The following is a 27,505-nucleotide window of genomic DNA, read 5'->3' on the forward strand; positions in this document are numbered from 1 at the left end:
CCAATGGCAGACAATGGAAGGGGGTGGATGGTGGGGAATTCTGCTTGTTGTGGGCTCTGGGGAGAGGGAACAAAGAGTCCAAGCCCCAACCAAACACACTTCAGGTCACTTCCACGCTTGTTTACAGTGGGCAGGGAAAGAGGAGCTGTATTCTCTCCCCAATAACAAAAGATCCATTGATGTCACTGGAGTGGTGAAAGCTTGCACTGGCTGAGGATCTGCCCCATGTGCCCAAACCACCTTCCCAGAGTGCCATATGTGCTAGTCATCAGCTGTCAAACCTCCAGCTTACCCTCTGGGCAACATCTTTTTGCATCATCAGTACTAAAATCCTGCGGTGCCCTGAAAATCAGGGTTTAATGTAATATGAAAATAAATAGCACAAGGGAGGCCACTCGTATTGCATTGATTCATTTCCCAATTGTCTGGAGTAGAAACTGCTGAGTATGGATTTACTTGAGCCTGCCATGCAAATTCCAGTTAGCTCTAGGAATGAGGGTCCTTTGCAACTGGGGTTTGGACCAGTTTGCTTCAGAATACATTGCATTCTCGTTTGCAATTCTGCAGAGCTGCTTTAGCCTTGTGAAAAGCCCTACCTATGTTGCTAATAATGTAGCTTTTTATCCTTATAATTCACAAATAGGCCTATTATTGTAGTGGGCGTGTGGCTGTCTGCCTGAATCTAGACTAAATCTGCCTTGTTTGTTTTGTAGTGTTAATGCTGGTCATGAGCTCATTGTACCATTTATCTAAGGCACAATTCATCGAGCTGGGACTTGTATACAGCTGACGCTAAGGCAGCCAAGGAAACCGGGCCCTTTCCAGACTATTTCATGAGGATTCAGGAAATCTTGGTTTGAGTCAAATATGAGTGGATCTATGGCCTTGTCATGCAGAGGGTCAGACTAGATGATCATAGTGGTCCTTCCCCCAGTCTACGAATCTAAATGAATACAGGGTTGGAAGTGAACAATCCCTTAACTTAAAGATTCTTGCATATTAGATGTTCTTCAAGTCATCTCAAAGAATCAGTTACCCAGATAAGTAACTTTTTTGCTAAAGGTGTTTTTTGGGCTAGTTTAATGGAGACAAGAAAAAATATAAACCAAGCTGGCCTGGGAGCAAAACTGTGTTCATTTGCCATTTTGGGGTAGTTCTTATTTCAGCACAAAGACAGCTGGTGTGCTGAGACCACTGCCTACTGTGCTGACCAAGATGGTCTCATTGTTTCCTTGTGCTCTCCCATCTGTCTCCTCCATGTATTGTCTTCTGATACTTGGACTGTAAAATCTTTTAGAGAGGCACCAACTTTTTGTTCTGACTGGCCAGTGCCTAGCACAATGGGGTCCTGGTCTGTGATTAGGGCTCCTAGTCTTCACTGCAATATGAATAATCATACTAGACTGACATAGAATAATAGAGGTGGAAGGAACCTCAGGAGTTCATCTAGTCCAACCCCCTGCTCAAAGCAGGACCAATCCCCAGACAGATTTTTACCTCAGTTCTCTAAATGGCCCCCTCAAGGATTGAACTTACAACTCTGGGTTTAGCAGGCTAATGCTCAAACCACTGAGCTATCCCTCCCCCCGTTTTATCAGGTAGAGGGCGATGAGGGGGGAAGCGTTGATTGTGCACTATGACCCTTTTAAAGCCAATGCGAGGCCTGCACTGCCCAGCCTGAGGGTAGAATTCACCAGTGTGGATTGTGGTACATGTCTTGAATCTCTGCAAGCTTGAAACCTTTGTAAATAAATGCAAGCCAAAAAAACCACACAGCCCTACCTCCCCACCTGCAATGATGTGTTTCAATCAGCAATGCCGGTTAATAACTTAAAATGCAACAGCTGAAAATTCTATACATATTATCACATGCTTCTGAGTGCAGAAACTCACTCATGTTGGATATTATGGAGATATAACCTCCCGAAATAGTATATGCACCTTTTGGCACCTCCACATCTTATACCTATCAGATGCAACCTCCACCCAACTACTTGACCTTTAAGATAATGCCATACAAGAACAAAACAGTATTTAATACATGTATCATGTATTTAATATGAAAAATTCATGTCATAAAAAGGAACTTTCCCTGGATTTTCAACAAGGTCTCTGATTTCCCCTTGTACTGGACAGTTAATACTTCCCAAAATCAGTGGGGCGTGGATGACGGTAACAACCCTGTATCTAAAATATGCAGTCATACTCTACAAGTGAGAGTGACTAGTAATAGCAAACAATTCACTGTGTTAGACTGCATGTATATTCTGACTGGGCCTCAACACTGTGCAAAACTTGGATCCCTAGGCAGGTGCCTTGTACATCCATACAAAGTGAGGACTCCCTGATCCTACAGTTCTCACTGGACCCAGCTACTGCACTGCTAAAAGCTGCCTAGCACATGCGAGCTAACTGTCCTTGCCGCTGAGTTAAAACCTGTCAGTCTGAGGCTTTAGATCAATGAGCTAAGGTCTTGGCTACACTTGCGAGTTACAGCGCTATAAAGGCTCCCCCAGTGCTGTAACTCACTCCCTGTCCACACTGGCAAGACATTTGCAGCGCTGTATCTCCATGGTTGCAGCGCTGCATGTACTCCACCTCTCCGAGAGAAATAGCGAGTATTGCGCTGCCGCTGCAGCACTGCGGCACCAGTGTGGCCGCCCAATGCGCTGTGAATGGCCTCCAGAATTATTCGGCAGTATCCCACAATGCCTGTTCTAGCCACTCTGGTCATCAGTTCAAACTCTACTGCCCTGGCCTCAGGTAACCAACCATGTGACCCACCCTTTACATTCCCTGGGAATTTAAAAAATCCCCTTCCTGTTTGCTCAGCCTGGCGTGGTGTGGAGTGCTATCAGCGAATCTTTCCAGGTGACCATGCCTCTACGCGCCAAGCGAGCCCCAGCATGGAGCAATGGTGAGTTGCTGGACCTCATCAGTATTTGGGGGGAGGAAGCTGTCCAGTCCCAGCTGCGCTCCAGCCGTAGGAATTACGATACCTTCGGGAAGGTATCAAAGGACATGATGGAAAGGGGCCATGACCGGGATGCCCTGCAGTGCAGAATTAAAGTGAAGGAGCTGCAGAGTGCCTACCACAAAGCCCGCGACGCAAACGGCCGCTCGGGTGCTCCCCCCACGACCTGCTGATTCTACAAAGAGCTGGATGCGATACTTGGGGTTAACCCCACCTCCACCATGGACACTTCAGAGCTGGTGGGGGGGAGGGGGAGGAGGAAAACGGGAGTGATGGTGGTGGACCGGATGGAGACACCCCGGAATCCCTGGAGCCATGCAGCCAGGAGCTCTTCTCGAGCCAGGAGGAAGGTAGCCAGTCACAGCGGCCGGTACTTGGTGGAGGACAAACAGAAGAGCAGGTTCCCGGTAAGCGTTTTTTTTTTTTCGAGAAGGAATTTTTTCGGTGCGGGCTCTTTGGGAGAGGAGGGTTAGGCATGCATGCCTAGATGCGGAATAGTGCATTGATGTGGTTTATCACATCGCGGTAATTGACCTCGGTAATCTCCTCGAATGTCTCATCCAGAACGTGTGCAATGCGCTTGCGCGGGTTTATCGGGAGAGCCACCATGGTCCTTGTCCCAGCCAGGTTAACGTGTCCGCACCACTGCTGCAAGGGGACCATTGCTGCACAGAGGCAAGCTGCATATGGGCCAGGGCAGAAGCCACATTGCAGTAGAAGACCCTCCCTTGCTTCCCAGGTCACCCTCAGCAGCGAGATATCGTCCAGGACGAACTCCTGTGGAAAATGTTGGGACAGTATTCAGTGTAGGTGCCCCCTGAAGCTGTTGGCTCTCCCCAAGGCACAGAAACCCAGAGGACAGTGCAGCCCTGAAACAATCAGTCCCCCTTACTCACCATTTTGAGGCTCCCATGGGATACATGTGCTCTGTTTCGGATGGGAAAATTATGCTATTGTGTAGACCCTGTGTGTTTTCTACTCCTTAAGTGCGGGGGGAATCATTACTCTGTCTGGTATAAACAATGCTGCCTCTGTTAAATGTTGCATTTTGCCTATACAGCTGCATCAACCTTGAGACCTCAGCCGTCCCTCTTATCGCCTGCTCAGAGACTGCAAAGACTCAGGAAGAGACTGTGAAAAAGCAAAGAAGACATGCTGCAAGAAGTGATGCAGCAATCTATTAAAGAGAATGAGAAAGCACAGAACTGGAGGGAGAGAGAAAGCAGGATCCGCCAGGAAAACACAGCGCACCTGCGACAAAGCACCGCGCATCAGCAGCAAAGCACTGATAGGCTCATAAGCATCCTGGAGCGCCAAGCAGATGCTATCCAGGAGCTGGTAGCCATGCAGAAAGAGGAGCAGTACCGCAAACGCAAACGCCACCCCCCCTACAGCCCTTGTCCCAAAACTCTTTCCATTGTGCCCCATTGTCACCTCCAACCCACTATCCCCAACTTCCGTGTTCTTCACGCCACCCGCTGACTCCAACACCAGTATCTTCACCACCCAGCCCTGAAAACCACGACCCTTACCCTCTGCACTCAACCCCCATCACCATGCAGTATAGCTGTCCTGAAGTGCAGCACTCACTGCATAACACACCAGACAGGACATACGCGAATCTGTGATTGTACCGTCCCCCACTCCACCCCCTTGTTTCTTTTCAATAAATAATTTTTTTTTCTTTTCAATAAATGGATTCTTTGGCTTTGAAAACATTCATAATTATTGCATAAAGTAAAAGACTCCTTAGCCCAGGAAATAAACAGGCACTGCAAGTCTGCTTGTCTGCTTAGCAGACATTGATTCCTAAAGATTGGAACTACTGCACTTCACTCCCATGCAGGGCACCAGATATCACTGCTGGTTTTCAGCCTCAAATTGCTCCCTCAAGGCATCCCTAATCCTTGCAGCCCCGCGCTGGGCCCCTGTAATAGCCCTGCTCTCTGGCTGTGCAAATTCAGCCTCCAGGCATTGAACCTCGGAGGTCCATGCCTAAGTGAAGCTTTCACCCTTCCCTTCACAAATATTATGGAGGTCACAGCACATGGATATAAGCGTGGGGATGCTGTTTTTGGCCAAGTCCAGCTTCCCATACAGAGATCGCCAGCAGCCCTTTAAACAGCCAAAGGCACACTCCACAGTCATTCGGCACCAGCTCAGCCTGTAGTTGAACCGTTCCTTGCTGCTGTCAAGGCTCCCTGTGTAGGGTTTCATGAGCCACGGCATTAACGGGTAAGCGGGATCTCCAAGGATCACAATGGGCATTTCAACTTCCCCTACTGTGATCTTCCGCTCTGGGAAAAAAGTCCCAGCCTGCATCTTCCTGAACAGCCAAGTGTTCCGAAAGATGCGTGCGTCATGCACCTTTCCGGGCCAGCCTGTGTTAATGTCAATGAAACGCCCACGGTGATCCACAAGCGCCTGGAGAAACATAGAGAAATACCCCGTCCGATTAATGTACTCAGATCCCAGGTGGGGTGGTGCCAAAATAGGAATGTGTGTCCCATTTATCGCCCCTCCACAGTTAGGGAACCCCATTTGTGCAAAGCCATCCACTATTTCCTGCATGTTACCCAGAGTCACGGTTCTTTTGAGTAGGATGCGATTAATAGCCTTGCAAACTTGCATCAACATGATTCCAATGGTCGACTTTCCCACTCCAAACTGGTTTGCGACCGACTGGTAGCTGTCTGGAGTTGCCAGCTTCCAGATTGCAATAGCCACCCGCTTCTCCACTGGCAGGGCAGCTCTCAATCTCGTGTCCTTGCACCGCAGGGTGAGGGCGAGCTCCTCACACAGTCCCATGAAAGTGTCTTTTCTCATCTGAAAGTTCTGCAGCCACTGCTCGTCATCCCAGACTTCCATGATGATGTGATCCCACCACTCGGTGCTTGTTTCCTGAGCCCAAAAGCGGCGTTCCACGGTGCTGAGCATGTCCGTGAATGCCACAAGCAATTTCGTGTCATACGTGTTACGCGGCTCAATAGCATCGTCGGACTCCTCACCCTCACTCTCACTGTCACTTTGGATCTTAAGGAATAGTTCAATAGCCAAACGTGATGTGCTGGCGAGACTCGTCAGCATACGCCTCAGCAGTTCGGACTCCATTTCCCGCAGACAGATCACGCTGCACAGAAACCGTTGAAAGATGGCGCCAATGGTGGACGGAAACAAAGGGATTTCTGGGATGCGAAGCGATGCATCACGGGGCGTTGGGACAGGACCCAGAATGCCCCGCACCCACGCCCCCTTCCCACAACCCACGGCGCCAGAATGGGAAAAGGTGCTCTGTGGGATAGCTGCCCATAATGCACCACTCCCAATAGCGCTGCAGTTGCCGCAAATGTGGCCACGACAGTGCGCTGGGCAGCTGTCAGTGTGGACAGACTGCAGCGCTTTCCCTACTCAGCTGCACAAAGTCAGGTTTAAATCACAGCGCTGTACATCTACAAGTGTAGCCAAGGCCTAACATAATTTGATACCATCCATAATGGCCAGCCAGTCAAAACCTAGTTGGTCACAATACTACTTTAAGCCTACTTTAAGTGGTGGCTCACTGGTATAAATGAGCCCTGGATCTAAACAGGATCCATTGTAAAACTGGAATGGAATCAGTATGTTATACCTAATACAATATTTCAAGGCCTGACTCTTGATTCAGGGTGTGTGTAACCAAGCCTGAGGCATGGTAATGCTGCATTCCAATGGGCATTCACATAACAGTCTCAGTATTGAAGGTTACAGTGGTGTTGGAAGCCTTTGCATTCCTGCTCTATTTCTGGGCTGTCTTGAAAGGTCAAAACAACATTACACTAATTATCCCAACCCCCGCTGACCTGCTATTGTCTCAGCTTCTGACATTTTAGGAGAAATTATGAAAACTCCACTTATTGCCAAAGCCTTTTAAGAAATTACTCCCACCTCATTTAGAATTTCCTGCTCTAGTAACTTCTATTTTAGTCCTTCACAAGGACAAGTGACCCAAAGTGGGTTTTTTCCCAAGACCAGCTTGTCAGATCTGGCCACTGAACATCTCAAGTTCAGCCACACAGAGGCATCGGGGAGAGAGAGAAAGGAAGGCTGCTCTTACATGGATAAAAGGGTGAGGCATTGAGCTCAGTTAAGGGCTACTGGTGGCCGTCCACTTCAGAGGATGCCCTACCTCTGACTTGTGCTTGCAGAATTCACTGAGCTGGGGCGGGGGCTCTGTCTCTGTTCAGTGATCCCCTTTGGTATGGAATGGTTGGTATAATGATGCTACTTCCTTGGCTCACTAACTTGGGACCTCCCCGGGCCTGTAAAGCCACTTTTGTCTCATGGCCCATTCCACCAGATCCGTAGCCTCATTCTCCAGATGCCGTATGCACCAGTGTCCTCAAACCCCAAACTCCGAACCCTTCGAGTTTCACCTGTCTCTGGTTATGAGGTGATGACACATGTCCACAGCACCATCTAGCAGGGCAGGTTCTGTCTTAGCCTCTCTAAAGTGGGCATTTATTTCCCAGTTCCATTGGCTGCCTTCCTTGTGTTGCCTAATCCCTGATTCGCCCTCCCTCCCTGCATGCCCCTCCCCTCTCAGCACACCTGGCAGTGCTTGCTGCTTATTCAGCTGTCATAGGATAACAGATAATTTGACAGTTGATTGTAGGGTATTAGATGGATTTAAAGATTTGGGTTTATTGCTTTCACGATTATAGTCAAACCCTCTTAATATCACTCCAGGTTTATAACACGCTCCCTCTTATTATCCACAAATCTCCAATTCCCTGAGCACGTACAATTTCATAGGCGGCGACTCTGGTGATTGTCTACTCTTCTTGGCATTCCAGCTTGTCTACAGCCCTCCGTGTGTGACACTGAAAGGGCCTGACAGCATTACGCCGATGTACTCGGTGGATTCTAATAAGCTCTGTCTTTCTGCCGTCTCCTGTTCATATATCAAACCTTTCTCGAGTAAAATGTATATTCTTCCCCTCTTTTGCCTCCACAGCTGGTATGTTCTAGTCAGGGCCAGGGAGTGCATGGCTTCAGTGACTGTTAAAGGGTTGACTCCTCCTTTTACCATGGATCCCTGAGAGAAATGAGTTCATGGGCTCAGCCCAGTTCCTAGGGGTCAGGTTTCCATATCGGAGTCACCACCACTGGCACCCATTGGTCACTGACCTGTCACAAGGCGAGATGGGTCCTTTAAGGGAGTTGAACTCAGCCTCTGCTGTGCCTGCCTGGCTCCCAGGTTGTGGACCTGAGAGGCCAGAGAACGGGTGATTGAATATGTGAGCAAGAGCTAGGCCTGCCGGGGTTATAAGAGGCAGCCTGAGCCTGGCTCAGCCGGGAGGGGCTGGAGCTCTGGAGAAGAGAAGCGCACAGCTGAGGGGTGGGCTAAGTAAAAGGCCAGAAGGGATGCCTGGAGTTGGGGCTGCAGAAAACCCTGGAGAAGGGGCTGCAGGGAGTGGCCCTGCAGATAAGCAGGGTAGTGATGAGTTGGAGGGTGGACAGCCCACATTACAGGGTTCCATCATAAGGGGTTGGGTATGGACACCCTCTCCCCCATGAGTCCCACCTGGTGCAGATCACCTCTGTCGGCGCAGGGTAAAGCCATTGTCTGGGCAAGGCTAAGAATGATTCCCTGACCCCGACCCCCACCCCCCTTGAGGGGGCAGCAGAATGACTGAGGCCCAGGGAAAGGTGATGTGACCCTTTGTAGACTGAAGTTGTGAGCACATCCTGGCATCAACACAGGGCAAAAGCCAGGGAGGACAAAAGCTGCTTAGCTCAGGGAGGGCAGAAACCCTTTACCACCCTGAGGGAGGGACTGGACTTGATTCCAATGTAAGGTAGGGTTACCATCGTCCAGATTTACCCGGACATGTCCTCCTTTTTGTGCTAAAAATAGCATCTGGGGGGAATTTGTAAAGCACTCAAAATGTCCGGGATTTCCCCCCTCCCCCGGCAGAGCAGAGCGAGCAGCTGGGAGGGCTGCAGGAAAGTCCCGGGCTGGATTCCGGAGCAGCTGTAGAGGAGCCGGATCCGCCCTGCATTCTGAGCCGGCAGCTCTCCCCTGCAGCCCAGTCCGGCAGCACTGTGCAGGGCCAGGGACCGGGTTTTGTTGTTCTGGGGAGCGCAGCCACGTGTCCGGCTCGGCTCGCACAGAGCCCAACACCCTGTTCTGAGCAGCAGGGTAAGGGGGCCAGGGGGCAGGAGAAGGGGCAGGGAGGTTCTGGAGGGGGCAGTCAAGAAACGGGGGGGGGGCTTTTTGGGGGGAGTGGAGAAAGTTTTGGGCAGTCAGGGTACAGGTAGGGGGTAGGGTCCTGGGGGGCAGTTGGGGGGGGTCTTAGGAGGGGGCAGTTAGGGGACAAGGAACAGGGAGTCTTAGGTAGGGGGTGGGGTTCTGGAGGGCAGTTAGGAGCAGGGGTCCCAGGAGGGGGCAGTCAGGGGACAAGGAGCGGGGGGGTGGGGGGCTGGGAGTTCAGGGGGGGAGCTGTCAGGGGGCAGGAGTGGGGAGAGGGATCGGAGCAGTCAGGGGACAGGGAGCAGAGGGGTTTAGATGGGTTGGGAGTTCTGGGGGGGCTGTCAGGGGGCAGGAGTGCGGAGAGGGATCGGAGCAGTCAGGGGACAGGGAGCAGAGGGGTTTAGATGGGTTGGGAGTTCTGGGGGGGCTGTCAGGGGGTGGGGAGTGGTTGGATGGGGCGTGGGAGTCCCAGGGGTCTGTCTGGGGGTGGGGGGGGTGGATAAGGGTTGGGGCAGTCAGGGGACAAGAGGCAGGGAGGCTTAGATAGGGAGTGGAGTCCTGGGGGGCAGTTAGGGGCAGGGGTCCCAGGAGGGGGCAGTCAGGGGACAAGGAACGGGGGGAGGGTTGGGGGTTCTGGGGGGGCGGGAAGTGGGAGGGGCAGGGCTAGGGCGGGGCTCCTCCCGTCCTCTTTTTTGCTTGCTGAAATATGCTAACCCTATGTAAGGGGACTGTTGCCCCCTTACTAACACTCAGTGGGGGTGTTTTGGTTGGCTAGCTCCCAGCACTAAAAGGGGAAGGGTCGATGGTAAATCAGGAGCCTGAGACTGACTGTCCCCAGGAACAATGGGGAGAGGCCAATGCTCCAGATCAGCCTGATTGACAGGGTGGGCAGGCTAATCAGAGAGTCAGGAGGCCGGGGGGGTCCCGTCCTCCGTGTGAACTGGAATGGCCTGAGTCAGACAGAGTGGGGCCGAGCTAAGGAGAGAGCAGGGGCCCGAGCTGAGCTGCTGGGAGCAGAGCTGCAGCCCCAAAGCCAGAGCACAGCCCAGAGAGAGCAGAGCTGCCCTGGGAGCAGAGCTGTAGCAACCAGAGCCAGAGGGGCCAGACAAGCAGCCAGTAAGCAGGTCAGAGCTGGGAGCAGAGTCACAGAAGCAGCCTGCAGAACAGAGCTGTCCTGGGGGCAGAGCTGCAGCAACCAGAGCCAGAGAGGCCAGAGAAGCAGCCCAGGGAGCTGAAGGCAGAGCAGCAGCAGCAGCCGTACTGAGGCAGAGTGGAGCTGGAGCCGGGGCTGGAGCAGTCCGGAGCTGGGGCTGGGGCAGTCCGGAGCCGTGTGCAGTCCGAGTGCGGTGAGCAGCTGGGGAGAGTGAGGGGGACCCTGGGCAGTGGGCCCAGCACAGGGAGACGCCTCAGCCAAGAGGCCTTGCAGGGGGATCATAACCCCGACCGGGCGGGGGCGACACTGGGAAGAAGGGTCCTGCCACCTAGAGCCTGAGAGCGTGTGGCCACCACCAGAGCAAGTGTCCAACCCACAGCGTCCCTGCAGCACAGACAGGGCCTGAGAAGCAGGCCTGGGACCTACAAGGAACAGACTGAACTGCCCTGACGTTCCAGAGACACTGTTTGTAATGTTCCCGGCCACAGAGCAGGATGATGTGTTTTCCTTTAACCTTTCCCATTTTTCCTTATTCTTTTTTAAAATTAATTGTTAATTAAACAACTTGTATTTGCTTTAAATTGTATGAAATGATCAGTGGGTCAGGGAGGTGCCCAGTGCAGAGAGAGTACCCCGGAGTGGGGACACCCTAGCCCCTGTCCTGGGTGACCACAGCAGGGTTGGGGGTCGAGCCCCCCAGGAATCCTGGGCCCAGCCTTGTCGGGGTTTACGAGGACACTGCCAGACAGGAGAGTGGAAGGGGAGTCCTCAAGGGCAGGGAGGCCTCTGGGTAAAGGAAGTGGGAGCGAGGACTCGGATCCTTTCGCTAGCCCACTTCACCGGGGTAGTGCAGAAGCCAGGAAAGTTCCCCACAATAGCGGGACCATTCCCCCGCTTACACCCAGAAGGGAAGGGCTGTAATAAGAAGGCTGGCCTGAAGGCTGAACCTCAACTCTCCCATCTGCTGTGGAGAGACAGGAGGCCACCAATGAGAAGAAGGGAAACTGAAGCCCAGACATGTGACATGATGATGTAGTGGGTTCTTACCTCACCCAGCCCATGGGAAGGTCTATGAGGAGCACATTCTCCTCCCACTTATGGGCTTTGTCCCCACTAGCAAATGGGACCATCGTAGAACATGCCCTGGAGAAGTAGTGTTCCCTAACACAATGTCAAATGTGGCTTTGCAGTCCATCTGGTGGTGAGCAAACCCTGCTGCAACCGTGAGCCAGGGCGAACTCCGTTGTTGGGGTGATATAGGAGAGTTTACATTCTTGCTGCCTGTTCTGACACTAACTACAGGACTTACTGTCTGGGCTGTCAGCTCAGCACTAAACTAACTAGGGAAGGAAATGAAAAGCCCTCTGGAAGGAGGTGACTTACCTGATCTGTGTCCTTTAAAAGAATTCCCCAGCCACCAGTTCTTGCTGCCCTTAGTGCTTAGGGTAAAACTTGAGCACTGGGTCTAGTGAAATTGTGTTGCTTTTACCTTTTCATGAAACCATCCAAAGAGACCGTTTTCCTTGCACACTTGTGAAATTTCTGCTTTGCAATTTCCCCCAGGAAACACTCTAAGGGTACGTCTACACTACCTGCCGGATCGGCGGGTAGTGATCGATCTATCGGAGATTGATTTATTGCGTCTAGTGTAGACACGATGAAATCAATTCCCCGATCGCTCTGCCGTTGACTCCGGAACCCCACCGCGGCATGAGGTGGAAGCGGAGTCAACGGGGGAGCGGCAGCGGTCGACTCGCCGCTGTCCTCACGGCCAGGTAAATTGACCTAAGATATGCCGACTTCAGCTACGCTATTTGCATAGCTGAAGTTGCGTATCTTAGGTCAACACCCCCTCCACCCCGCAGTGTAGACCTCGCCTAAGAAGCATTGAAGCTGCCATTCAGTCTGTTACGCTTCTTTCTCTGAGGATTTGATCATTTAGCCTCCCCACCTCCCAAGACACTATTCCCACCCTGCTCCTTCAATGTTGGAGCTCTCTGGAATACAAGACTTGCGGGGGGAGGGGGGGGCCCTTGCTGGTTGCAATCAAGGCTGGTGAAAGCCAGAATGGGGCTGTAGACCGGCTGCTGGGGTCTGAGCTGCTGGATCAGCAGCTCAATCTAGCACGCAAACACTTCAGGGTGTGAATTGCAGGCTGGTTGTGAGCATCCCATGCTTGGAGCTACAGCAGCAAAGCATTGTAAGGCACCCAAGGATGTAGGGCAAGTGGTGGCCAACCCCTCACTGGCTGGGATTGCACCCTGAATGTTATAAGAGTCAATAAGTGCCCAGGGCTGGCTCTGGCTTTTTTGCCGCCCCAGGCAAAAAAGCCTCACGCCGCCCCCCACCCCCCAGCGGGGAGTGCGGCAGGGGAGGGCGCGGAGCCCGGCCGCGGCCCCACTCTCCCCGGCTGGCCGGAGCGCCGGGGGAGGGCGGCCCCGCTCTTCCCGGCCAGCTGGAGTGCTGGGGTGAGGGCGGCAAGCCCGGCCACGGCCCCGCTCTCCCTGGCCGGCCGGAGCACCGGGGGAGGGTGGCGAGCCCGCCGTGGCCCCGCTCTCCCTGACTGGCCGGGGCGCCAGGAGGAGGGCGGAGAGCCCGGCCAGGGCCCTGCTCTCCCCGACCAGCCGGAGCGCCAGGAGGAGGGCAGCGAGCCTGGCCGTGGCCCCGCTCTCCCCGGGTGAGTGCTGCCCCCCTCCAGGTGCCGCCCCAAGCACATGCTTGGAGGGCTGGTGCCTGGAGCCGGCCCTGTAAGTGCCCAACTCCCATAGATTGCTTAGACATGGGGCCTCGCACTTCCTTCTGGGACAAATTGCTTGTAGCTGTTTTGCTACAGCTTGGAACTACAGCATCACAATGCAAAGGCAGTCATGCTGGTCCCCACTAAGCCACTACCAGCTATCCCCACTTTTTCCCAAGCTTAGACTGCTATGTGGTGATATAGAATCATAGAGATGTAAGGGTGGAAGGGACCTCAAGAGGTCATCTAGTCAAGTCTCCTGTTTCTGAGGCAGGACCAAGTAAACCTAGACCATCTTGATAAATTTGTCTAACCTGTTCTTAAGCTTCCAGTGATGGGGATCCCACAACCTGCCTTGGAAGCCAAATCTAGATTTAACTATCTTTATAGTTAAATCTTTTTCTAATGTCTAACCTACATCTCCCTTGCTGCCAATTAAGCCCGTTGCTTCTTGTCCTACCTTCAGTTGGTCAGTCAATTGATCAGTCCTTTTTATAACAACCCATAACATATTTGAAGACTTATCAGGTCCCACCTCAGTTGTCTTTTCTCGAGACTAAACATGCCCAGTTTTTATAACATTTCCTCACAGGTTGGGTTTTCTAAACCTCTTATCATTTTTGTTGCCCTCCTCTGGACTCTCTCCAATTTGTCCACATATTTCCTAAAGTGTGGCACCTAGAACTGGGCACAGTACTCCAATTGAGGCCTTACCAGTGCCAAGTAGACAGGACAATTATCTCCATGTGACACTCGTGTTATACACCCTGGAATTATAACTATATAATTTATATTTATACTTTTTGCATCATAGGTCATTGAATCAGCCTCTAGAACAATGGGCTTTGAGTATCCACCTACCTGCTTCATCAAACATGGACCTATGGAGAGGGCTCAGCAGCATGGGTGGTGTGGAGCCAACTCTGCATTTACCAAGAGATGCAGGGACCCATCCAGTGATACCTCATAATAATAATACTTAGAATCATACAGACATTAACTAATTATTCACCTCATCCCTGTGAGTGAAGTACTAGCCCCCATATTGTGATGGTAAAACTGAGGCACTGAAAGGCCCAAGGACCGTGGTCAACAGTGATTCACTGTTAGGGATGGGATTGGTACTTAGAATATGATTTCTAGCACTGTATTTAATCCCCAAAACCACACAGCTTCTCTAGTAGCACATGCTTCAAAGATAGAAAAGGCAATTTCCTGTGCAGTTTTCAGTATGATAGGTCTAGGTGTATGAATTCTTCATGCCAGCAGGGGGAGCTGTTGTTACTGTGCAGACATAACGTGTAATAGATCGCTGGGGTAGGGAGCATGTAACTCACATTGGTGATGCCAGTGTGGTATTCGGGGCTAAGGTTACATTTAGCTGATAGCCATTAAAAGTTGTTTTGACAGGCAGACCATCTTCCTAATCCTAGTCCATCTGAGGCAGACGTAGCTGTCCAGTCCAGGAAACACATGGAGCTAAAGGCGGTTTGGATTTCTACAGTAATACAAGCATCTCTGGGACCAGCCTGCCAGGACATGGGAGAGGAAGGGCTGTGAGTTTTGTGTTCCTCCAGCCCCACTGCCAGCTGTGGGGAGCAGACTGAGCTTCAGGCTAATAGCACAGGGCAAGGGAGAGCCTCAAAGTGCAGGGTCCCACAAGTCCTTGTTCTAAGACTAGCCCAGTGTGGAAGCCAGGTGACAAGCCGAATCTGACCTGGTTTTCTGTGCTCCTGCGGGATAGACTCAGTATGTCCTTGATGGTAATTGAAATAGATGGAATCAGAATGGATCCACGTATCATTCTTTACCTTGGTGAATGGAGACATATGTTTAATTTTCTGCTAATTCAGTCTGGGAGCGCCGGCTCATTCTCTAGTGCACAAATAATGATCACCCCTGGCAAGAGGCCTCCCTGCTTGATATGCGCTGGTTTGTACAGTAGCTTTCTGCTGGAGCTTCCATCTGTGACATTTGAATGGAAAAACACTGGAGCCTGGGTTAGAATCCTCCATGGACATGGGTCCGTGACTAACTGGTTTTTGTGTGTGCCCTGCGTGCTGCATTGCTTACTCCTAAAATAAGGCTGTTCTGCTCGAAAAGTCTTCTGTACCAGCTGAATACATGGATCTGTTCCTTTAATTCACTAGAGGGAGCCTATGTGTGAGGGACAAGAGGTGCCAAGTCTGACTGTATGTGCTTGGCCGCTGACCACAATGCATATATTTATGCAGCCACTGCTGTCTACAGAATGGCACCCATCCATTGGATTGAATGCTTGTGACCCTCAGCTGTTTGGCTGGGAGCTTCAGGGCTGGCTGTGTCTCTGCCTGTCTGTGGGGGAGAGCGTGTGCTAAACTGGCTTTATGAACCATGCCTCGTACCAAGGCCCTCCGTGCTGGAACATGGCTGAATGAGCTCATGTGAGAACATCTCTCTTCTCAGCTAGGGGAGCCCCTCATTTCACTGGCTCCTGTTTAACCCCTTATTGTCTAGTCTGGGGCTGGAGGAACATGGTGTCCAGATCCCCATCTTCACAGATCTCTAGAGGGGGCAGCAAAGGCCTCACCTCCCTGCTTTGCGCAGCTGGCAGTATTTCAGGATGCCTCTTGGACACACACAGAGTTGTGACTAGGCAGCTGCCAACCAAGTGGCTTCTCTGATTAAGGAAGTGCTTGCCAAAGCACTGACAGTCAAGTCACAGGTTACTGGGAGCTTGTAATTAGTACTCTAAGCCTCATGGTTGAGCTAAAAGAATTAGCAGCTTTGTTCAATACACTCAGCTCTGCTGGTGGTCTGTGGGAAGTGACTAAGGATACATCTACACAGCAGCTGCAAGGGCACTTCCTGGCATGAGTAGACATTGTGGCAGCCCTGCTCGAGCTAGTGTATTAAAAGTAGCAATGTGGCCCTGGGTAGCTAGCCCATGCTTGCCCAGTACAAGCCCGACTGACCCTCCTGGGGATGTATGTAGGGGGCTAGCCTGAGCCTCTACTGCTGTCTGTGGCCACACTGCTATCTTGAGCAGAGCTAGTGTGTGTCTATCAAGCTGTGCTGGGAATCACCCTCCCAGCTGCCTACCCTAAGGCTGTCCTGCCCCAGTATGCACTCCACCCCTGGTAAAACATAGGGTGCATTATACAGGAGCTGTCTGTATTGGACACTGCAAAGTCCTCACTAGGAACACAGAGTATTTTCCAGGCCATTAAAACCTAACCAAGCTCTTTTTAAAACGGCATTGGCAGTACTATTCTAGTAGCACCTAAGGTCCTAGCAGTGCTAGGCACAAGGTAAGACTGTCTCTGCCCCAAAGATCTTACACTGTAAATGTGTGAGGGAGGAAAAGCTCTAATCCCCATCTTTCAGGTGAGGAACCACAACAGTTACTCAAAGTCACTAGAATGCTGATCTTTGGAGGCCCAAGGTCAATGCTTTAACCACAAGACCATCCTTCCTCTCTGTAACTAGTCTGGTGAGTTCAGCATGATTAACCCCATTTTGCAGATCAGTTCACTGAGACTAAGGGATTTATTCAAGACCTTGGACATTGGAAGAGCTGGCAATAGAATCCAGGTGTCCTGAGGCCCAGTCCCTGCTCTAACTGCCAGACAGCACTCTGTCCAGGGGAATTAAAAGTTGGTGTTTTCTGGGGTTAGGGGTAGAAACTGGTTTCCACTGATTCTTCTCCCCAGCTGGACAGATGTGGCAGCAGCTGGCTGCTGTGATTGGAAACCTCCCAGCAAACTGAATTAGGAGTTGTGATCACAGAGACTCTTGTGTCCTGCTTGTTTTGTGCTAGTGACGAAGTGACTTGCTTCTTAACTCACTTGCTGGGGTGTTTGCCTAGCGAGACCTGAACTACCTCACTCAGCTGATTGATTCTGCCTTCAACATGATTTTCCTAATTGCCACAGCCACTAGCTGCTGTTCTGTTGCTGTTTGTTTACAGGGCCGCATGCATAAAATCCTCAGGGTCATGTACATGGGGAGCGTTGCAGGGAATTTTCTGTTGCAATGAGGTGTGAAGATGCACAGCAGGCAGCTCGCAGCTGGGCATTGCTGCCAACTGGCCTGTAGTAAAAGCCTCTTTTCAGACCAACCGAGATGCTTCACCTTGCTATTGGGCAGCCTTGCCTTTCCTCTGGCATAGCAGGTTGTTATTGGTTACAGTACTGCTAAGGGCCTCAGCTGAGATCCAGGCCCCTTTGGGCTGGGTGTTGTGCATATTCATAGTCCCTCCCCGAAGAACTTAGACTCCCAAAACAAAGGGTGGGAGAGGAAAGAAAGGTCAGGTGTCCTGCCCCCGATCATAGTTTTCCAATCCTGGGAATTTTTGAGACTTCAAAACTTTTCCCCACTGGGCTGAAACCAAGACATTCTAGAGCTTTTCAAGAAACTGCTGACTCCATAGTGGTGGGTAGAGCCCTGGCTTGGGACAGGGGAGACTCACGGTACATCTATGCTGCACATGAAAACCCTCAGTGGCAAGTGTTCAAGCCCAGCTCTACAGACTTTGCATCATGAGCCAGAGCTAAAAACAGTGATGAAGATGTTGCAGCTCTGCCTCTGATGCCCCCCCCTTCCCCGCCACCACAGGCTTTCAGGACCTCTGCTCTGAATCGGGCAGACTTGAACCCATGTTTCTATATCCCAGGTGTGGTAATCTGATCTGAATGTCCATCCTGCATGTCAAAACTGGCCCTTTCCCACTGAAAGCTTTGGATTAGACAAAGCAAAATTTTCCAACAGTCTTACCAAAAAATTCCTAACTAGCTCTCCTACTGGAGGTCAGTGATAGAGTCTGGGTCTCAGTCTAATGCTGTATCTGTCGCCAAACTTCCCTGTCAGGACACTCCCCCTGAAACCATTAAACAGAACCTTCCCCAACTCAAAGACTTCCTCACGGCTGTTCCTGGACAGGCCAGATCCAAAGCCCACTCAAGTCAATAGAAACTCTACTTTCAATGGGCTTCGGATCAGGTCCCAAGCAACTCTGGAAGGCTTCTTCCTAACATCAAGGTGGTGGTGTTAGGAAGTGTCCACTCAATGGCTGCGCTCTGTTGTAGGATCTCCGGATGACCTCTGGGTGCAGACCATCAGGTTTTTTCTTCTCCGGAATCAGTTTCCCTTTTAAAATGCTTTCCCATTGTAGAGCATGAAAATTACCATGGTCAGTCTAAAACAGTCAAAAGCCTCTCCTTGGTCAGTACCAAAAATGAACTGCTAGACTGAGGAATCAGTGAGGGTTTAAAGTCCAAATTCTCATGTCCACTGGGACAAGACGTGCTTTATCCTGCCGAGAATTTCAGTTTTCCTGTACTGCAAGCTATTGGTTCTACAGATTATTATTAGCCTAGAGAAGTGGGTCGAAGGGGGAGGGAAGGGAGAAAGATGGAAATCAGAATAATTTAAACTGAAAATTTTAGGGCCTGATCCATTGAAATCAAATTAACACCAGTGGGCTTTGAATTAGGCCCCCAGTGAGCAATATTGTGGGGATTTCTGTATTTAAAGCTAATCATTTATATTACCTGAAGCCATGGAGTCTCCCAGCTTTTCGATGGCACAAGTTGTGATCCAGCACAGATCAATGTTAATGGTGTTTCCATTGGCTTCGGTGGGTGCTAGTGCAGGAATCTGTAGAACAGCTAGGCGAATACTGAATTATTTGGGTCACTGGCAATTCTGAAAATCATATAGAATTTGACATGAAACTTTTTTTTAGATTTTGAGCATTGTTTAACTTCAGCATTTTGAAAAATAAAAGGGAAGGACACATCACACTGAAAAGTCATTTTTGAATGGAAAAATCAAAACACTTAATTTTGAAAATGTCAGTGTGAAACATTTCGACTCCTTGTCTTGGTTTAAAACTCTCCCCCTCCCCAATTGGCACAAATTCACAATGTTGGTTGCTGAATGGGGGTGGTGGTGGAGATTTCTTGTTAAAAGCTTTGGATGGAAAAAATTCACCTAGCTCTACTCCATAGTAGTTTATGAGAGCAGTTGCTAAATGTAAATGGAACTTAAAATGGGGGATGGGAAGGAAAATAAGACGTGAATTTTGGCCCAGGTCATATGGTAGATCAGTGTGTGTGTGTGGGGGGGGGGGGAGTTCACTTGTTCTCATGTTGCCTTCAGGTACCTTGGGTTCCTAGTCGCCTATTAGCTTTGTGCATTGACGGGGCTCTACTGGCTGGCCCACACAGAGGGGAAGGAAACTACCTGTATCCCGCTGGCCCTCAGGGGCAGTGTCTGAGCAGCTCACGATAATGTATTCTAGCCTCTCAACATCCCTGGGCAGCAGAAGGCGGTATCCCCATTTTACAGATGGGGACCCGCGAGGCAGCTTAAGCAGTTTATCCCAACATCTGATAGGAAACCTGTGGAAGAGCCAGGAATCCGAGTCAGGTCTCTAAGTCCCAGGCTAGTGACTTAGCAGGAGGGGAGGGTTAATTAGCTACGAGACGGATCTTGTTCGGCTCAATCAGGAGCGGGCGTTTCGCGGCGGAGGGACCGGGGGCTGGTCCCGGCTACCAGGAGCGTGTGCCCACTGCCCTGTGTAGCGATGGTGGCCGTCTGCCGGACACAGACTTGTTCCCAGCGGCGTTAGAGACCCCATCGCACGGCTGCAGGGAGTCCTGAGCAGGTTCTTCCCGTGCCCTCCCTGGCTCGCCGGGGATTTAACCTACCCCCCAACCCCCTTTTTCCGGGAGTGCCCGCGGAGCTGTCCCCCACCGCTCCCCGTCCCTTGTCCAAACCCAGGCGCTGCCCTTCCCCTCCCCGCGCTGGAGGGACCCACTGGCGCCCAAACTGGGGTGTCGGGGAGCACCCCCCAGCGCCAGGAGTAACGGTCCCTGCCCCAGCTCCCCTCCTGGCGCTGGCTCGGCCGTGGCCGGTGCAGGCTCCCCCGTGCCCGCTAGGGGGCTGCGTGCGGGGCCAGGCGGCGGGGGGCGGGCGGGGGGGGGAAAGCCATGCTGCTGAAATTTAAGCCAGAGCCAGCCACAGTCGAGCCATCGCGGGCGCCCTCCGCCGCAGCCTGCGCCGGGGCTCTGCGCTGCGCGCCGGCAGCCGTGGTGCTGAAAGCCAGCAGGGGCGGCCGGCTGGAGCTGGGAGCCGCCGATTCCCCAGGGCACCTGCCGCCGCCGGAGCGGCCCGCCCGACTTGCTGTCCCCGCTCGCCCCCCGGGAGGAGAGGGACGCGGGAGAGCCGGGACCGCGGAGCACCGGAGCCTGACTGCAGCTGCTGCCGGTAAGTCCCGGGCAGCTGCTCCGGGGCGGCCCCCGCTGGCTTTCAGCACCACGGAGAGCGCTGCAGGGAGCCGGCCTGGCTGCGAGCCCCGTGCGCTGGGCACAGTCCCGGCCAGCCCCGCCCGAGGGTGAGCCGGGGAGCTCCTGGCACAGCTTGTGAGGGGGGGAGGCGAGCCCCGGGCTCCCCCCTGGCGGACCAGCCACGCAGCCTGGCCGAAAGGGGATGCCACAAGTGGAGTGTCCCTGCCCGGTGCAGGGCGGAGGCTGCTGGGGGAGCTCGCTGAGGATCGGGCCCTCAGTGGCTCGGTGATAGCTAGCGAGGGGCCGCTTTGGCAAGTGGAAGGGCCTGAGGGGGGAGTTGCAAGGCTGGGTGCGCTTCTCTGCACGGAGCCTCTGCCGCGCCCGCCCTGGGGAAATGTTCCCTCCTGCATGCCAAGGTGGCCGGGCCAGGCCTTCTTTGGACACCGTCCGGAACAAGCCCGGTTCCTCTGTGCGCTGTAGTTCAGTCCCCAGCCACGGCGAGCCCCCAATGGCAAGCTCATACCTGACCGCGTTCCTTCCTCCGCCACCTGCTTTCCGTCCGCCTTCCCACCTCCAGAGCCCCGCCTGGGAAGGGCCAGCGGGAGGTGGAGGTGCGGGGCTGGATAGGTGGCGTGCTCCCCTCTGAGTCTGGGGAACCCCCCCCCAGTATGGTGTGGGGCACTGGGCTCAGGGAAGTGCCACGTGGAGGTCCCCAGGGCTTGGGATCATGGAACATCCCACAGTGCTTCTGGGAACCCCGACATTCCAACTTGGAGAGCTAAAGTTTGATTCCTTAAATTCCCCTGCATTTCCCTCTAGATGTGGTGCTTTTTGACCTAACTGTAGGGTGAGATTCCTTACACAGCTGCCATCTTCCACCCCAGAACTGGCTGCATATAGGGGTAGGCAAAGGGATTTTTTTGTTTTTTGGCATGTTGTTTGGGCCAGATCATACACTGGCGTAAATCAGCAGCTTTCCAGCAAAGTCAATGGAGCTAAATTGACCTGATATTTTGTAAAGCACTTGGGGATCATATAAGACCTTTTTGATTTTAGAAGGGAAGCCAGAACCCGGGTGCAGAAAGTAGAATGAAGGATGGGGTGGATGGGACCCAGGGAGGAAAGACATGGATGCAACTGACAAACTGGACAAGAAGCACTGAGTGAGCCCTTTGGTGAATTTGTCACTTTTTTTTTCTTCCCATCTGAACTCTGACTATTCCAGGGGATGCCCACCTGGCTTGACCACCCTTAGAGCTGTCCTTGGAAGTGAGCCTGAAGTGCCTGAAATTGCTACTCAGGAAGTTTAGCTGATTTGGTTTCCCTTGCTGTGTAACACAGCTTTCATTTTGCAGGCTTCCTGTAGGTTTCCCGTGGAGGGGGGATGGGGAGGGTTGGGTGAAGCAGAGACTTGGGCGTTTCCAAGACACAAATTAATTAAATGCACTCCATTCACAGTTACCTGTTACAGCTTCTAACAGGGAGAGGAATGGGGCCCAATGTAAGATGCTTACTGGAGAATCAGAGAGCTTGATACCAGGTGCTGGGTATTGCAGAGGGCAGGGTTTCAGTCTGGTTTTCTTTTTCTGTTCTCCCCTGTGAAAAGTACATCCCTGCTTAAAGATCTCATGCCAACAGCCTGCAGTAGGGCTGGGAGAATCAGGCCCAGTGTGGCAGAGAACTAGGAAGGTGTATTTCTTCCCCTCTGGTGGCTGCACCTTCTTGCACCGCTTTAGACAGAGCTCTCCTGTATTTTTAATAGCTGTCTCCCAACCCTATTCAGGGACCATGCGCTGCGGGGGAATAACTAAGGCCATTTGTTTTCAGTTTTTACTGATTCTTTATTTTAACTGAAAAATCCCTGGGTTTTACAAAAACTATTGTTAGGTTTTGACTCTTTTTCTGTCCCAAATTTGGACCCCCTCAAGTATAAGAATATATTGATTATTAAGAAAATCCAGTACATTACCGTAGGTAGATCTGTTCTGTTAATGTTCGTCTAAGTGTAAATATGAGGCTTTTAAACTAAGACAATGCAGTACGTGTGTGTATTTGTAAGTGTACATACTGCTAATATACAGCTCATTAAAGAAACCCCTGCATTAAACTGCTTTTACTTTTCTCTAAATGCTGCTTTTTTGTCCTCCTGTCCCCCAGTATTAACCCAATAGTTACCCAGAAAACTGTAAAGTTGTGTTTTTTTGGTACTGATTTCCACCCCCTTTTTAAACTTTAAATAATCACTGATAAATTCATGGGAAATATAAAACAAAATTCCAAATGAAAGAAATAACGAACTCTGAAGCTTTTTCTGTTTGTGTGCCAGCTTTCAGGGCTCGACAGCATCTTGCTCTCTGGGAACAAGGCAGTTCCCTGTCTGCATTTGCCGGCTAGCTTGCCAGGGCCTGTATTACTAAAGGAATGTCTGTTTTACCCTTGGATTTTTGGACCCCTTTCTGATTGCTTTGTCCCCATGGCTCTTCCAGCACTGGATGGGTACATGCATGAGTTATATCGCTGGGCAGGGAAGCAGCAGTTTAATGCATGCACGTAAAGGCTGGGCAAGGACAAACAGACAGGGAAACATAAACTCTGGCGATGGATAAACACTGCAGCTAGCTCCGCAGCCTTGGCAGAATGTGGCCTCCAGTCTGTTTGTTCATTAGGATGTTTGGGATTAAAAACACGGTTCTGTTGAACCAACATGTCAATTTGCCGCAAGAGATTTGGCGTTCCAAAGGTAGGGCAAGTTTAGGAGCAGGGCCTGGGGCTCAGCACAGGACATAACTTTCTGGAGCAGGTGATCAGCAGAACTGGGAATTAAGTGGTGGACATTGTGGCCTTCTGTGCTCCATTTGTGCGGTCAACTTGTAAAGAGTTATTTGAGAAGATCTTTTGTCTGAATTGCTTTAGGCCTGCTCTCCCTTCGTGCTGGAGAGCAGCATTTCCCAGCAGCTTCTACTGTAACCCTGTGGAGCATAAAGAGCAGCTGGCTGGACCAAGAGAGGTCCATGGGCTGGACATGTGGGCCCATGACTGTGGAGGCACTAGCCAAAGCTAATGCTGTAGGGAAGGCTGATGTTGCCCTGTCCAATCCTGCAGTGACCTCCTGGGCCAAGCCCATTTACTTGGCCTTTGTGATCTTGGTCCCCTGCATAATTGCTGGGAAATAAAGACTTAATCAAAGAAACTGGAAACAAAATGTTGTGAAGAACTTTTGGACCCCAGGTCCCCAGCTATAATCTGGTCAAAATCAGCAGCGTATGACAGCTGCTTAGTGATCTGTGGGCAATGAGTTTGGGTGCCTTATTGCCATTCCTAGTGGTTAGGTCTCCTTATTGTACAAACCACCCTTGCAACTGGCACCCTACTTGGCAATCTCACCAGAGGTGCCAAACACTGGGGGTTGAGAGCCTAGAGGCAGTCCCTCTGGGGCAGAGGGAGAGAAGCTTGCCTGGCTGCTACCAGTTGTGTGCACAGGCAGCAGGCTCCAGCACTGCTTTCATGGAGTTGCCTGTTCATCAGGGAAGAATTTGCTTTGAAAGAGAAGGACAGCCTCCTACCTAGCGGGCAGCACCCTGCATTGGCATGTGGGAAAATGGGTTCAATTGCTGGTCCCGTTTCATGCTCACAGGTTTGCCTTATGGGCAGCACCTCAGCTTCTGAGACAGAAAGGTGCAGTGACCCCTCCAGATAATTAAAGGCCAAATTCTGCAGTGCTTCCTACTAAGCTCAGGAGGGCTGCTCTCATGAGTGGCATACTCAGGATTGCAGAGAGTGTCACTCATAGGGCCTATGATGGTGAAACGGGGGTCCCATCCGCTCTTCCTCCGTTTTGGCTATCTCAACAATGTAGTGATAGGGTCTGGGCACAAGCCTGGAGGTATAAGGGAGAAGACCTAGGCTAGAAAGAGGCTGGGAAGTGGAATACTCAAAGCTGTGAGATTCAGGGCAAAGGAGAAAACTCAGCCCTATCCTGACCCTGCTAGCTACGGATGCTACTGGCTCTTTGGAGAGCAGAGGAGTATGAGCTAGTAGCTAAAGCACTGCAGTGGAAGGAAGGACTTTTGGGCTCTGTCTCTGACTTCCTGTGTGACTTTAGGCTAGGCCTTGTAAAGGCCTGATTCCGAACTCTTTCACCACTTTCCGGTGGAGTCCAGAATCTCTGAGAATCAGGCCCTTAATGTCTCTGTGCCCCCAATCTCCCCCTCAATGTGTAGAAAGGGGGCAATGATACCAATCTACCTGCCTCACAGGGGTGTTCATTAAGGCTTGTAGAGGGCTTGGTGGCCTTTGGATGGAAGGTGCTGTAGAAGTGCGACCATACTATGCTGTGGTTCTTCAGCTAGCAGCTCAATGCTGCCTTCCATGTGAGGGGGATTGCGCCAATCCAGACCCCTGTGGAAAGGCTCTATGCTGAGTTTATACCCTAGGGCAGTATACTTACCACTAAAAATCACCCCCTAATCTATGTAGCTATGCCAGCTGAAGCCCTAGTCTAGGAGCCTATTCGCTAGTATAGTTTATTTTATTTGGGAACTGGTATAAGCTACACTAGCACTAGAACTATTTTACTGATATAAGCTGTGCCTCCTCTAGGAGGGTTTGCGGCCATAAATATACCAGAAAACCCTGTCTAGTGTAGACAGCCCTTGGATGTTTCAGTGTACTGAAACCTGGACTGTGGTCTCCACCCCCAGATGCAACTCTAGCTTTTCCAGAAAAGTTAAATTGCCCAATCCACTCTGTACCTGGAATGACCCAAATAAAGTATTCTTGGGGGAGTGATGGTTTTAGATTTTTTGTTTTTCACTGTAAAACCTGCATGCCCTTTGAAGTCCAACCACTCCACCCTCAATCTGCAGCTGTGGCTAACCTCCTTGGGAAATCTCCCGTTTGCTTGTGGTGGGTGCAACGTTTGGAGGGCGGTCACTCAGTTTAGTCCCAAAGTTCTACCCAAACCTGCTATTCCCTCATGCCTGTTCCTTAACCTTCTTCACATCAAAAATAACAGAGCAGGAAGGGGAGGCTGTGGAAAGAGCAGCTTACAAGGCAAGAAGAAAGCCCACAGCATTCTGTGTCCAGTAGGACTAATGGTTGTGTCCCTATGTACTGGGTCCTCTATTTGGGCCCATTGTAGGGAGAGGGGGATGTTTATGGATTATTGTTCAAAGTGAATTCAGGGATGGTGAGAGGTACCACCATGAGTCCTGGAGAACAAAGTCCACCTGAGACCTTGCCCCACCAACAAGTTGTACTACAGTACTCCTATAGTTAAAGCAGTGCAGCCTCTGTAGTGTGGATGCTGTTATATGGGTCTAAATGTGCTTATACTGATATAGCTGCTCCCAAATGGGAATGGGACTAAGCTATACTGATATAATGCACATTTATACAAGTGTAACAGTGTCTAGCCTAGGGCTTATGCCAGTCTAACTAGATCAGTAAACTATCACACCCCTAAGCCGAATCATCATGCCAGCACAAAATCTATGCATGGACCAGGCCTCACTTCAGTCCCCAGACCATCTACAGGGCAGGCAAGGGGAGTGCAAGGGTTCCTTCTGCTAAGATTTCTCAATCCCCACTACCACAAAGGTCTTTCTCCACAGGTCACTCAATCCTTGGCCTGTTGTCTAGGAATGGCCAACAAGGGTGTGAATTAGAACCAGCTGGCATGGAGGGCACGAGCTCCTTGCACACAGGCCACTATAGGGTAAGAACTTCACTCACTGCTGCTCTGGGGCAGTGACCTAGAAGTGAAGGGGCTCTACAACTGATCACCAGTCCTCTCATTGCATTTGTGTCTGAATCTTTTTTGACTACGTAGCAAAATGCAATAAACACAGTGCGAGAGGGATCATTAGCAGTGTAACTGTGCAGGGTATAAAGCAGGGCTTGGAGCATATTATATAAGCAAACATAAAGTAATCATAAATTAGATGGGGGAAGAAGTCAATTAATTGATGAAACTGCCCAAGCAGAAGAGAGTGAAACCCGGCACGCAGGAGCTGAGACACTGTGACGTGATACGGTCTTCATTTGTAATCCCTTTTTTCTTTAATTGTGTCTATAATGAGAAATTAAATGTCAACTTCACTGGATGCTGCTTCCCCAAAGAGAGAACACACGTGCCTAGTCACAATGGGATTTTGCCTACAGGTGTAGCTGCATTGGTGGAAACGCCTAGAGTGACACGATTTACAGTGGTGCAGTGTGGTTTAGCCTGCTTGGGGATTGAGCTCTTATTGCTGCGGTAGTGGAAAGCCCCCAGTATGACATGCCATTCACTGGCACAGTGTGACTGGCACAGATGCCAATGACCTCAGGTGTAGCTTGCATTGCTGCAGCTATGCCAGTGGCTAAAATCCCAGTGTAGACAAGGCTTGAATCGGGTGGGATCAGCATGACTCTCGCGCACAACTATCCCATATCCCAACACCTCCACAATGGCTTTAACTGGGCATGTGGGGCCTAACTCTGCTGTGGAGCTAGCTGGAAGTGATCACTAAGCTTGTTGGCTCTTATGTACTTGAAAGGTGAAGGGATGGTGATCAGCACTCCCCCAAGGACAGTAGAGAATCCACTCACCTGATAACAGAATTGGAATCACATCATCCCCAAACTACACAGCGCTAGTGGCTATGCTGTCATATGTCAGGCAGAACGCACTAGAAGCTCGATGTATTTAAATAAGACAAGGTGGTGGATCATTGTCTTTCCTCTAGTCCCTTATTGGAAGGTTCATGGAGAGAATAAAAGGACAAAGGGAGACACTTGTTTTCTCTGAAACACAATCCATCCATATCTGATAGATTCTAGCAGAGACAGAAGCAATTCAGTCTCTTACAGTAGCACGATTCCCTCACAATCTGCCATTCTAGCTATACTTCATAACTTCCCTTTCTGTAATTATCTCCTCCTGCATAGTTGCCATTTGTACCTGTTGCTCTATAATTGTTTTCTTCTGATAGTCTCTCACATGACTTCCCTTTTACATAGGAATGCCCTGACTTAAAGCAATCTGATGGTGTCCAGTACAATCTAATTTGACCTCTTGTTAAAGACTCTCTACCCAGCCCCTAACTTTTGTTGGCCCCATGAGTGGTTGTTTCAATCAGCTTTCATTGTAATTTAA

General features: G+C 51.0%; 1 protein-coding gene and 1 long non-coding RNA gene across 2 annotated transcripts in view; both read left to right on the top strand.

Annotated features, from left to right (window-relative positions):
- Positions 1-583: 583 nt before the first annotated feature.
- On the top strand, positions 584-5,267 carry LOC135973085 (uncharacterized). The gene is made up of 2 exons (XR_010589788.1): positions 584-3,381; positions 4,035-5,267. It is a non-coding gene; the product is annotated as an uncharacterized LOC135973085 (long non-coding RNA).
- Positions 5,268-20,184: 14,917 nt separating this feature from the next.
- TNR (tenascin R) overlaps positions 20,185-27,505 on the top strand; it is a 293,152-nt gene continuing 285,831 nt past the window's right edge. The window contains exon 1 of the mRNA XM_005304219.5: positions 20,185-20,347. The gene's annotated coding sequence lies outside the window, so the exon portion shown is untranslated. The remainder of the gene's footprint in view (positions 20,348-27,505) is intronic.

Source organism: Chrysemys picta, chromosome 8 (genome assembly GCF_011386835.1).
Source record: "Chrysemys picta bellii isolate R12L10 chromosome 8, ASM1138683v2, whole genome shotgun sequence".
NCBI classification, from domain to species: domain Eukaryota; kingdom Metazoa; phylum Chordata; order Testudines; family Emydidae; genus Chrysemys; species Chrysemys picta.